The sequence below is a fragment of the Myotis lucifugus genome, unplaced genomic scaffold (genome assembly GCF_000147115.1).
Source record: "Myotis lucifugus unplaced genomic scaffold, Myoluc2.0 scaffold_19, whole genome shotgun sequence".
Classification (NCBI taxonomy): domain Eukaryota; kingdom Metazoa; phylum Chordata; class Mammalia; order Chiroptera; family Vespertilionidae; genus Myotis; species Myotis lucifugus.
In genome coordinates this window covers 11,776,449-11,790,039 of record NW_005871067.1, presented here as the reverse complement: position 1 = coordinate 11,790,039, position 13,591 = coordinate 11,776,449, and the positions used below count along the sequence as shown (strand labels likewise).

General features: G+C 43.2%; 1 pseudogene; it reads left to right on the top strand.

The window, feature by feature from the left end:
• Positions 1 to 386: 386 nt before the first annotated feature.
• LOC102430486 lies at positions 387 to 11,177 on the top strand (annotated as a pseudogene).
• The last annotated feature ends 2,414 nt before the right edge of the window (positions 11,178 to 13,591 follow it).

The window sequence follows — 13,591 nt, the reverse complement described above, 5'->3', positions numbered from 1 at the left end:
GCATGAAACCATAAAAATCTTAGAGGAGAACATAAGCAGTAAAATCTCAGACATCTCACATAGCAATATGTTTGCAGGTATATCTCCTACCGCAAAAGAAACTAAGGAGAAAATAAACAAATGGGATTACATAAAAATGAAAAGCTTCTGCACAGCAAAAAAAACAAAAAAAAACAAAAAAAAAAAAAACAAAAAAAAAAAACACCATCAAAATGAAAAGGGAACCCTCTGTATGGGAGAAAATATTTGCCAATAATACATCTAATAAGAGGTTAATATCCCAAATATATAAAGTACTCATACAACTCAACAAAAGGAAGACAAACACTCCAATTTTAAAAAATGTGCAGAAGGGTTCTTCCCAGGCTCCGGGCAGGGCCCTCAGCAACAAAATGGTTCAATAAGTTCCAGAAAACATCCATTTTTCTGCTGAAGAAGAGAAAATCTTGCAGTTCTGGTCCAAATGTAATTGTTTTCAAGAATGCCTAAAGCAGTCAAAGCATAGGCCAAAATTTACTTTCTATGATGGGCCTCCTTTTGCAACTGGACTGCCTCACTATGGACATATACTTGCAGGGACAATTAAAGATATGCTCACCAGAGTGGGTTTCTTGTTGACAGAAGATTTGGGTGGGATTGTCATGGCTTACCTATGAAATATGAAATAGATAAGATACTAGGAATCAGAGGACCAGAGGATGTAGCCAGAATGGGGATTGTGGAGTATAACAATCAGTACTGAGCAATTGTGATGAGATATTCTACTGAGTGGAAGTCTACTGTTACCAGGCTTGACCGATGGATTGATTTTGATAATGACTATAAAACACTCTATCCAGAATTAACGGTATCTGTCTGGTGGATCTGCAAACAACTTTATGATAAAGGCCTTGTTTATAGAGGTATGAAAGTCATGCCCTTTTCCACTGCATGCAACACTCCACTTTCCAACTTCGAATCTCACCAGAATTATAAGGATGTTCAAGATCCTTCAATATTTGTTACCTTTCCTTTGGAGGAAGATGACAACATATCTTTGGTTGCTAAGACTCTGCCTAGTAACCTTACCCTCTGTGTTAATCCAGATATGCAGTATATAAAGATTAAAGATGTTGTCAGAGGAAAATCATTCATTTTAATGGAAGCCAGATTACCGGCCCTCTATAAATTGGAGAGTGACTATGAGATCCTTGAAAGATTTTCAGGTGCGTCTCTCCAAGGCAAGAAATACAGGCCCCTGTTTGACTATTTTGTGAAGTATAAAGAGAATGGCACTTTTACAGTGCTTGTTGACAACTATGTGAGGGAGGAAGAAGGCACTGGGGTTGTACATCAAGCTCCTTACTTTGGTGCTGATAACTATCGGGTCTGTGTGGACTTCAACATCATTCAGAAAGATTCTGTCCCTGTATGCCCTGTGGATGCTTCAACCTGTTTCACAGCAGAAGTGACAGATTTCATGGGACAATATGTGAAGGATGCTGACAAAAATATCAGGACCCTGAAGGAACAAGGCCGACTTCTTGTTGCCAGCACCTTCACTCATAGCTACCCTTTCTGCTGGAGGTCAGATACTCTCCTCATTTATAAAGCGGTGCCCAGCTGGTTTGTGCAGGTTGAGCACATGGTGGGCCAGCTGATGAGGAACAATGACCTTTGTTACTGGGTCCCAGTGTTTGTAAGAGAAAAGCGATTTGGAAATTGGCTGAAAGATGCATGTGACTGGGCAATTTCCAGAAACAGATACTGGGGCACCCCCATCCCGCTGTGGGTCAGCGAGGACTTCGAGGAGATAGTATGCATTGGGTCAATGGCAGAACTTGAAGAACTGTCAGGAACAAATATCTCAGATCTCCACAGGGAGAGCATTGATCATCTGACCATTCTCAGACTCAAACTAGGACCCTGCAGCCACTGGGGACAGAGACCTGTGACCACAGCTATAGACCCACAGACACCAAGAATCCAGACATCCCTGTGGCAGATTTCTGTGAGTAACAGAGCCCATCCCCCTCCCTGCAGGCTCACAGGCAGCGCCATAGTAACTGATAGACCCGCCCCTCGCACTGCGTGTGCAACTGCAGGAATTTGAGCCTGAGAATTTGCAGACACTGGGAATCTGTTCCCCGCAGCACCTCTGCAGGAACTTGAGCCTAGGAGTGCTTAGACACTGGGAATTTGTTCCCCGCAAGGCAACTGGGTGATCAAACCCGAAGCCCATGCAGGGCGGTAGTGCCACCTGACTTTGATTATGGGCAAGCGCTCATTGAAGTCCCCCAAGCTGACTGGGACCCCGATTCTCCATGCCGGAGGCAACTCTAAGCACCAGTGACTTGACTCTGTTTCTTGTCACGTGTGCCTGGGATCCCTGATCCCCAGTGCATTCACACTAAGAGTCAGTGACTCCAATTCTTGGTGCATGGGCACACAGGGACCCTGAATCTCAGCGCGAGGCTGAGATACTGGATTCTTGGGGAACTCTGACTCCTGGCACATACTAGGGGGCTCTGGTTTTCAACACATGCCAGGTGAGGTCTCAGTTTCAGCGTGGTGCAGGTGGGGTCCCTGATTCGAGGTGCACACATGAGGCCACAATGAGAGCTGGTAATGCTGCCTCTGGGCGAGCCTGGTTCCCACCAACCCACGACAGTCACACATCTTAGTGTCTGAGCTCTTCAGTGACACTAGGGTGGTGTGAAGCTCCCACTGCACAAGGCCCAGGCCCACGCAACTCGACATTTGAATCTTCTGGTGATAGTCAAAATGGGGAGACAACACAATCCCCAGAGGAAAGAAAATGAGGAGTCGCCAAGAAAATAAATTAGTGAAATTGAAGCATGCAACATGACAGAAAAAGAATTCAGAGTAATGGTTGTACAATTCATTCACCAGATGGATGAGAAAATCAACAACCTATGCAAGAATCAAGAAGAAATGAAAAGTGATATAGCTACAATCAAAAACACCATGGAAGCAGAGAACCACATTAGTGAGTTAGAAGATAAGGTAGAGAAACAAGCTCAATCTGAACAGCAACTGGAGAAAAAAATTAAAAAGCAGGAGGAGAGCCTAAGGGAGTTTTGGGACAACATGAAACGAAGTAACAAACACATAATAGGGCTCCCAGAAGGACAAGAAGAGCAGCAAGGATTAGAAAATCTATTTGAAGAAATAATGACAGAAAACTTCCTAGATATGGGGAAGAAAAAAGTTATACAAGTACAGAGAGTCCCAAGCAAGATAAACCCCAAAAGACCCACACCAAGACACATCATAATTACAATGGCAAATCTTCACGACAAAGAGAGAATCTTAAAGGCTGCAAGAGAGAGACAGAGAGTTACCTACAAAGGATCCCCATCAGATTATCAAATGATTTCTCAAAAGAGACACATCAAGCTAGAAGGGAATGGAAGGAGGTATACAAAGTGTTGCAAAACAAAGGACTGAATCCAAGAATACTCTATCCAGCAAGACTATCAATCAAAATTGAAGGGGAAATCAGGAGCTTCACAGACAAAAAAAGGCTAAGGGAGTTTATCACTACCAAGCCAGCAATGCAAGAAATGCTAAAGGGAACTCTGTAAAAAGAAGAAATAAAAAGGTAAGAAAGAACACAGGCACAAAAATAGAAATGACTACAAACAGGTACCTTTCAATAATAACTTTAAACGTAAATGGACTAAATGCTCCAATCAAAAGACATCGAGTGGCTGAATGGATAAAAAGACATGACCCATATATGCTGTCTACAAGAGACCCACCTCAGAACAAGGGACTCACACAGACTGAAAGTGAAGAGATGGAAAAATATCTTTCAGGCAAATGGAAATGAAAAAAAATAAAAGCTGGGGGGTAGCAATACTTATATCTGACAAAATAGACCTCAAAGTGAAGGCCATAACAAGAGATAAGGAAGGCCACTTCATAATAAGAGAAATACCAGAAGCTTAGAATTCAACCTTCTGTATACCCTACTGCAATCCTTTTCCCTTCTATCTCTTTTAGATAAATGTCCAATATTCCCAACTTTTTATAAATCACACATTTCTCTTTGTTTAATCATTTATTTCTGTTAAATTTTGCATGGTTTGATCTTATATAAATAGCTTTTGTTCTCTGACTGGATTTTTTTATTCAAGTGCTCATGTAGTTGTGATTGACTCATTCTCTCTGATGCAGTCTTGCATTTTATGAATATTTCAAATTTTACATATCCATTGTAGTTCTGGAGAACAGTGGGTTGTTTCCTGTATTGTGGCTGGTATAAACAATACCAGATTATGCACACATCTCAGAGTTTCTCTGAGAAAATGGGTTTTTTTCTTTTTTTAATCTTTAATTTCTTTATTGGTTAAGGCATTACAAATGTGTCCTCATCCCCCCCATTAACCCCTAAACCCCCCTCCCCCGACTCATGCTCTCATCCCTCTGTTGTCCATTTCCATTGGTTTGGCTTATATATATGTATGCATACAAGTCCTTTGGTTGATCTCTCCCCCTTACCCTCACTCTCCCCTACTTTCCCTATGGGGATTGATAGTCTGATCACTGCTTCTCTGTTTCTGGATCTGTCCCTGTTCATCAGTCTATGTTGTCTCTATATTCCACAAATGAGTGAGATCATGTGAAGTTTATCTTTCTCTGACTGGCTTATTTCACTTAGCATAATGCTCTCCAGTTCCATCCATGCTGTTGCAAATGGGAAAGAATTCCTTCTTTTTTACCACAGTGTAGTATTCCATTGTGTAAATGTACAACAGTTTTCTAATCCATTCATCTGCTGATGGGCACCTAGGCTGTTTCCAAATCTTAGCTATGGTGAATTGTGCTGCTATGAACATAGGGATGCATATATCCTTTCTGATTGGTGTTTCTAGCTTCTTGGGATACATTCCTAGAAGTGGGATCACTGGGTCAAATGGGAGTTCCATTTTTAGTTTTTTGAGGAAACTCCATACTGTTCTCCACAGTGGCTGTACCAGTCTGCATTCCCACCAGCAGTGCAAAAGGGTTCCTTATTCTCTACATCCTCTTCAACACTTGTTGTTTGTTGATTTGTTGATGATAGCCATTCTGAAAGGTGAGAGATGATACTGCATTGTCGTTTTGATTTGCATTTCTCGGATGATTAGTGACTTTGAGCATGTTTTCATATGTCTTTCGGCCTTCTGTGTGTCCTCTTTTGAAAAGTGTCTATTTAGGTCTGTTGCCCATTTTTTGATTGGATTGTTTATCTTCCTTTTGTTAGGTTGTATGAGTTCCCTGTAAATGTTGGAGATTAAACCCTTATCGGTGATAACATTAGCAAATATGTTCTCCCATGCAGTGGGCTTTCTTGCTGTTTTGTTGATGGTTTCCTTTGCTGTGCATAAGCTTTTTATTTTGATGTAGTCCATTTGTTTATTTTCTCTTTAGTTTCCATTGCCCTAGGAGCAGTATCAGTGAAGAAATTCCTTCGGCATATGTCTGCAATTTCGCTGCCTGTGGATTACTCTAGTATTTTTATGGTTCTCCGTCTTATGTTTAAGTCCTTTATCCATTTTGAGTTTATTTTTGTGTATGGTGTAAGTTGGTGGTCTAGTTTCATATTTTTGCATGTATCTGTCCAATTTTCCCAACACCATTTATTGAAGAGACTATCTTGGCTCCATTGTATGTTCTTGCCTCCTTTGTCAAATATTAATTGAGCATATTGGTTCGGGCCGATTTCTGGAATCTCTATTCTATTCCATTGATCTATATGTCTGTTCTTGTGCCAGTACCAGGCAGTTTTGAGAACAGTGGCTTTGTAATACAGCTTGATATCTGGCATTGAGATCCCACCTACTTTGTTCTTCTTTTTCAGGATCGCTGCAGCTATTCGGGTCTTTTTTTATTCCAGATGAATTTTTGGAGAGTTCGTTCTAGATCTTTGAAGTAGGCCATTGGTATTTTAATGGGAAGTGCGTTGAATTTATAGATTGCTTTGGGTAGTATGGACATTTTGATGATGTTGATTCTACCAATCCAAGAACATGGTATGTTCTTCCATCTCTTTATGTCTTCCTCTATCTCTTTTTTCAAAGTCCTGTAGTTTTCTGAGTAGAGGTGTTTTACCTCTTTAGTTAAGTTTATTCCTAGGTAGCTTAATTTTTTTGGTGCGATGGTAAATGGGATTGTTTTTATAATCTCTCTTTCTGAAAGTTCACTATTGGTGTATAGAAATGCCTCAGATTTCTTGGGGTTAATTTTGTATCCTGCTACATTGCCAAATTCATGTATTAAGTCTAGTAGTTTTTTGATGGAGTCTCTAGGGTTTTGTATGTATAATATCATGTCGTCTGCAAATAAGGACAGTTTTACTTCCTCTTTTCCAATTTGGATGCCTTTTATTTCTTCTTCTTGTCTGATTGAAATGGCTAATAATTCCAGGACTATGTTGAACAGGAGTGGTGAGAGTGGGTATCCCTGTCTTGTTCCTGTTCTTAGGGGTAATGGTGTTAGTTTTTGTCCATTGAGTATGATGTTGGCTGTGGGCCTGTCATATATGGCTTTTATTATGTTGAGGTATGATCCTTCTATTCCCACCTTGCTGAGAGTTTTTATCAAAAATGGGTGTTGGATTTTGTCAAATGCTTTTTCTGCATCAATTGATATGACCATGTGGTTTTTTTCTTTCAATTTGTTTATGTGATGTATCACGTTTATTGATTTACAGATGTTGTACCATCCTTGAATCCCTGGGATAAATCCTACTTGGTCATGGTGTATGATCTTTCTGATGTACTGCTGGATCCGATTTGCTAAGATTTTGTTGAGGATTTTGGCATCTATGTTCATGAGGGATATTGGCCTGTAATTCTCTTTCATTGTGTTGTCTTTCCCTGGTTTTGGTATTAGGGTGATGCTGGCTTCATAGAATGAGCTTGGAAGTGTTCCTTCCTCTTGAATTTTTTGTAGTAGTCTGAGGAGGATAGGTTTTAGTTCTTCTTTGAAAGTTTGGTAAAACTCCCCTGAGAAGCCGTCTGGTCCTGGGCTTCTGTTTGCTGGAAGCTTTTTGATGACTGCTTCAATTTCTTCCATAGTTATTGGCCTGTTGAGATTTTTAGAATCTTCCTGATTGAGTTTTGGAAGGTTGTATTTTTCTAGGAATATGTCCATTTCCTATAGGTTGTCTAGTTTGTTGGAGTAGAGTTGTCCGTAGTATTGTTTAACAATCATTTGTATTTCTGTGGGGTCTGTTGTTATTTCGCCTCTATTGTTTCTGATTTGGTTTATTTGGGTCCTCTCTCATTGCTTCTTGGTGAGCCTGGCTAGAGGTTTGTCAATCTTGTTTATCCTTTCAAAGAACCAGCTCTTGGTTTCATTGATTTTCTGTATTGTTTTTTTGGTCTCTATGTCATTTATTTCTGCTCTAATCTTTATTATCTCCTTCCTTCTGCTCACTCTGGGCTTTTCTTGTTGCTCTCTTTCTAATTCTTTGAGTTGAAGAGTTAGATGATTTACTACCATTTTTTTCTTGTTTTTTGAGATAGGCCTGCAGAGCTATAAACTTCCCTCTCAGGACTGCTTTCATTGTGTCCCAGAGGTTTTGGATTGTTGTTTTTTCATTGTCATTAGTGTCCAGGATGTTTTTAATTTCTTCTTTGATGTCATTGGTAACCCAATCAATATTTAATAACATGCTATTCAGCTTCCAAGTGTTTGAGTATTTTGGGTTGTTTTTATTGTAGTTTATTTCTAATATTATGCCCTTGTGGTCTGAGAAGATGCTTTTTATGATTTCAATCTTCTTGAATTTGTGGAGACTTTGCTTGTGACCCAATATGTGGTCTATTTTTGAATATGTCCCATGAGCACCTGAGAGGAATGTATATTCCATGGCTTTGGGGTGAAGTATTCTGAAGATGTCAATTAAGTCCATCTGATCTAGTGAGTCATTTAGGATTGCTGTTTCTTTGCTGATTGTTTGTCTAGAGGACTTATCCAGTGATGTCAGTGGTGTATTAAAGTCCCCTACTATGATTGTATTGTTGTCGATCTCTCCTTTGATATCTTCCAGGAGTTTTTTTATGAATTTGGGTGCTCCTGCATTGGGTGCATATATGTTTACCAGGGTTATATCTTCTTGTTGTATTGATCCCTTTAGTATTATGAAGTGGCCTTCCTTATCTCTTGTTATGGCCTTCACTTTGAGATGTATATTGTCCAATATAAGTATTGCTACCCCAGCTTTCTTTTCCTTTCCATTTGCCTGAAAGATATTTTTCCATCCCTTCACTTTCAGTCTGTGTGAATCCCTTCTAATGAGGTGGGTCTCTTGTAGACAGCAGATGTATGGGTCATGTTTTTTTATCCATTCAGCAACTCGATGTGTTTTGGTTGGAGCATTTAGTCCGTTTACGTTTAAAGTTATTATTGAAAGGTACTTGTTTGTAGCCATTTCTTTTTTTGTGTGTGGCTGTTTTCTTTCTGAGCTTTTTATTTCTTGTTTTTACACCAGTCCCTTTAGCATTTCTTGCATGGCTGGCTTGGTGGTGATAAACTCCCTTAGCCTTTTTTGTCTGTGAAGGTTCTTATTTCCCCTTCAATTTTGAATGATAGCCTTGCTGGATAGAGTATTCTTGGATTCAGTCCTTTGCTTTGCATCACTTTGTAAATTTCTGTCCATTGTTTTCTGGCCTGATATGTTTCTGTTGAGAAATCATTTGATAATCTAATGGGAGATCCCTTGTATGTAACTTTCCGTCTCTCTCTTGCAGCCTGTAAGATTCTCTCTTTGTCCTGAACATTTGCCATGGTAATTATGATGTGTCTTGGTGTGGGTCTTTTCGGGTTCACCTTGTTTGGGACTCTCTGGGTTTGTGTGACTTTTTTCTTCCCCACCTCAGGGAAGTTTTCTGATATTATTTATTCGAATAGGTTTTCTAATCCTTGTTCATCTTTCTGTTGTTCTGGCACCCCTATTATTCATATGTTGTTTCGTTTTATGTTGTCCCATAGCTCCCTTAGGCTCTCCTCCTGTCTTTTAATTTTTTTCTCCAATTGCAGTACAGTTTGGGTGTGTTTTGCTTTCTTGTCTTCTAATTCACTAATTCGGTCCTCCGCTTCTCCTAGTCTACTGTTGATACTTTCAATGGTGTTTTTTATTGCAGCTATATCGCTCTTCATTTCTTCTTGGGACTTACTTAAGTTGTTGATTTTTTCATCTGTTTCTTCTAGCTTCTTGTATATGGTATTGATTTTTTCCTCCGTCTGGTGTATGCACTCTAGGACCCTTATTCTGAATTCTTTTTCCGTCATGTTGCATGCCTCTCTCTCACTTAGCTGCTTTTCTGGCGAGTCCTCCTTTTCTTTCCTTTGGGGGTTTCTTTGTCTACCCATGTTTGATCTCACTGACATATCTAGTTGTTGAGTCGTTCAGTGGCTGCTCTCTGGGTGGCAGTGGCTGCTCGGGCTGTGGTTGCTCCTTGGGCGGTTGTGGTAGCAGCTGCTCCTCTGTTGGTAGCAGGGCCTCTGGTGGGTGCTGTTCACAGCTGTGGTGGCTCTTCTGGCTGGTGGAGGGAGGCTTCACACACAGTAACTCTTCCCCAGACAGAGCGTGTAGTGATCAGGAGGCCGTTGTTGCTTGAATCTGCTGCGTTGATTTAAAGGCACAAAATACAACACAACAAGGCACGTACCAGGCACTGAACACGAATGTATTTACGATATTCCTAACCCCAAATAAAGGTGGCCACCCAAGCTAAGAGAGTTAGGAGATAAGGAAGAAAGAAGAGAAAAAGATAGAATAGAAAAAAGAAAGAAAGAAAAAAAAAGGAGTGCAAAAATGAAATTGGAAAAAGGGAGGGGAAAAAAGAAGAAGAAAAAAAGTATGAGAAAAAAGAGAATGAAGAAGAAGAGGGGAAGAGACTATTTATATGAGGAGAAAACTCCTATTGAACCGCCACTAATCCCAACAAATTACAGCAACAGATTCCTAGAGATGAATACAAACTACAAACAACCAATAATATCAAGCGACGCAAGGGAAAACAGAAGCACAGAAATAACCGGGGGGGGGGGGCAGAAAAATAAAAAGAATAAGTAGAATAACCTCACAAACAATCCTAAAAAAAACCCCAATATACTCGACAATCAAGCAAACAACAATAAAACAATAGAGAGAGAAAAGAAGAAGAAGAAAAAAAATTTGGATAGTGAAGAAAGATAAGGGAAAGGTGTATAAGGATTTAGAGCAGGGGATTGGACATAGGATATATAAGTAGGGTGAAATTTTGACAAGGGGTAAAAAGAATAGGGAAAATCTAAAGCTGGAGTAGGGTAAGAGAAACAGGACAACAAAAGGGAAAAAGTGGGGAAGAGGGTTTTAGCACAGAGGCAATATTGAGGTAGAGAAAAATGTTGCTAAAGGAATGATGAAAATAGAATGGAGAACATTAGTCCCAAAATAAAATAAAGACAATAATATGACACTTTAAAAATTGGTAAAATGGTAGCAGTAGTAATACTAGTTAAAAATAAAAATGTAGTAATTGAAAGGGTAAAATCAGGTGATGGAAAAAAAAGAAAAGAGGAAAAAAAAGAAAAAAAATGGTTTCTTAGTTAAAAGGTGAAAAAATAATTTAAAAAATAAAAATAAAAATGTGCAGTAATGAAGGTGCTTCAAATCTTCTACTCTTCTTTTTGGCACGCCCGGAATTCAGGAGAATGTTGAATTTCCCTCTGATACACTGTTCCTCCGTGTTGTAAGCCACAGTCCTGATTTTAAGGCAGGCCTTATTGGTTCCCCATACTGCCTTTATCTGTATTTACAGAAGAGTCAGTTCGTGGCTCTGCCTCTGGGTGGCAGTGTGTCTGGATTGACCTCCAAGGCTATAAGTCCTCTCTGACCAGGAGTTCTCTATTGTACCTGAACCAGCTCCGCCCAGAGCTGGTTCCCCAGTCGCCACTCCCAGCTCTGTTTCCCAGGCTCCCCAAAAACAATCTTCCCCTACAGGTTCTGCTAGTGACCCCAACTGGTTAATTCCATGCATTGGGTTCAACAATCAAACTCACAGATTTCAGAGGAAGTGTGTAAACAAGAGCCTGGGAAGCTGTGCGAACTCGCAGGGCTCCACCTTCCAGATCTGCGCGAGTCTCTGCGAGCGCTCTGGCCCCTGACACCAAGTAGCCGGCTGGCTGGCAAAATCTGAGGCTGCCCCTTTGCATCCAGTCCAACTATGGGCTTATTTATAGTGTTCCCTTCTGCCAACAGCCCTGCGGGAGCCCTTCCCCACTTGCGGGTCACGCTGGCCTCAAAGGCCGCGGACTTTGTGGGGCACAGATTTCACCCCGCATGCGCACACGTTCCTCGCTCCAACCTGAATTGCAAACCGCACCTTTGGGGGAAGTCTAACCTTTCCATGGGGGGAAGCAGGTCTCATCTGAGTTCATGTAGTCGCGCTGCTTGAGAGCCGTTGCCTCCGGGTTAGTAGCCGATCTCTGGATGCCGATAACAGCTACTCAAGATGGCGCGGTCTTGCAGCTGAGCCGGCGCCCCGGGGGAGGTTTCAGCCTCAATCTCTAACTGTCCCCATTTTCTAGGAGTTCTCTGTCTTTCCTGGCTGCAGACTGTCTCTCAGCTGAATCTCCTCTGCTTATTCGGGCTGTATATTACCCATTTCAGCTGCTCGCCCTTATCTGCTCCGGGACAAAGCACCGACACGTTCGTCTAAACCTCTGCCATTTTTTCTCCCGAGAAACATGGTAATTAGCCATACCTCCACTACCTTTCCCATTGGCTAATCAGGGCGATATGCAAATTAACTGCCAGCCAAGATGGCAGCCGGCAGCCAGGCAGCTGGAAGCGAACATGAGGCTTGCTTGCTTCAGTGAAGGAGGACTCCAACGTTCCCCACCTGCCTTGCCGGCCTCTGAGCTGGCAGTTTGAAACATTGTAACAAATATAGAAGCTAAACAAAACCCCAGAAACCAGCTTTCAGCTGGCCGGGATCTCAGAGCTGGAGATGATACAGTGTTTCGATTATAGAACCCAAACAAACCAGATACCTGCTTTCAGCAGCAGAGGCCTTGGCCCAGAATAAAAAGAAAAAAGAAAAAAAGGAGCGGTTGGGAACTTCAGTCATCCACCAGCCTGAAAACAGCCCTCAGCCCCTCACCCAGACTGGCCAGGCACCCCAGTGGGGACCCCCACCCTGAAGGGGGTGTGACCAGCTGCAAGAGCAATCATCCCCTCATCCAGGCTGGCCAGGCACCCCAGTGGGGACCCCCACCCTGATCCAGGACACCCTTCAGGGAAAACCAGCCAGCCCCTACCCATGCACCAGGCCTCTATCCTATATAGTAAAAGGGTAATATGCCTCCCAGCACCGGGATCAGCAGAGCCGCGAGGCCTCCTGGCACCGGGATCAGCGTGACAGGGGGCAGCGCCCAAACCCCCTGATTGCCCTGCGGCTCTGTGTGTGACAGGGGGCGGGGCCACAACCCCCCTATCTGCCCTGCTCTGTTCATGACAGGGGAAGGCGCCCCAACCCCCTGATCAGCCCTGCTCTGTGCCTGATAGCAGGGAGCTCCCCAACCCCCTGATCGCCCTGATCAGCCCTGCTCTGTGCCTGATAGCAGGGAGCTCCCCAACCCCCTGATCGCCCTGCGGCTCTGTGTATGACAGGGTGCGGCACCGCAACCCCCCCCCCCCCGGGGCCCTGCTCTGTGTGTGACGGGGTAGAGCCATAACCTCCCCATCGGCCCTGCCCTGAGTGTGAGAGTACCGGTGCCCCAACCCCCTGATCCGCCCTGCTCTGTGTGTGACAGGGGGCGGTGCCCCAACTCCCCTGTCGGCCCTACTCTGTGCGTGACGGGGGAGCTCCCCAACCCCCTGATGGGCCCTGCTCTGTGTGTGACAGGGTACGGAGCCCCAACCCCCCTGATGGGCCCTGCTCTGTGCGTGACAAGGGGCAGCGCCCAAACCCCCTGATTGGCCCTGCTCTGTGCGTGACAGGGGGTGGCACCGCAACCTCCCCATCAACCCTGCCTTGAGTGTGACAGGGGGCGGTGCCCCAACCCCCCAATCGGCCCTACCCTGAGCGTGACTGAGGGTGGCATCGCAACCTCTCGATCCGCCCTGCTTTGTGCATGACAGGGGGCGGTGCCCCAACTCCCCTATCAGCCCTGCTCTGAGCCCAACCAGGGGCTGCACCTAGGGATTGGGCCTGCCCTCTGCCACCTGGGAGCAGGCCTAAGCCAGCAGGTCGTTATCTCCCGAGGTGTCCCAGACTGCAAGAGGGCACAGGCCGGGCTGAGGGACCCCCCCTCCCCCCCTGAGTGCACAAATTTTTGTGCACCGGGCCTCTAGTAGATATATAAAAGATATATATATATATATATTTCTTTTTCTCATTACAGCATTTGAATGTGAGCCTTACTGGATATAGTAATCATGGTTTCAGATCCTTGCTTTCATTATCTTGAATACTTCATGCCACTCCCTTCTGGCCTGTAGAGTTTCTAATGAGAAATCAGCTGATAGCCTTTTGGGAGCTCCTTTATTGGTAACAAATTGCTTTTCTTTTGCTGCCTTTAAGATTTCTTTGTCTTTAATTTTTGGCAT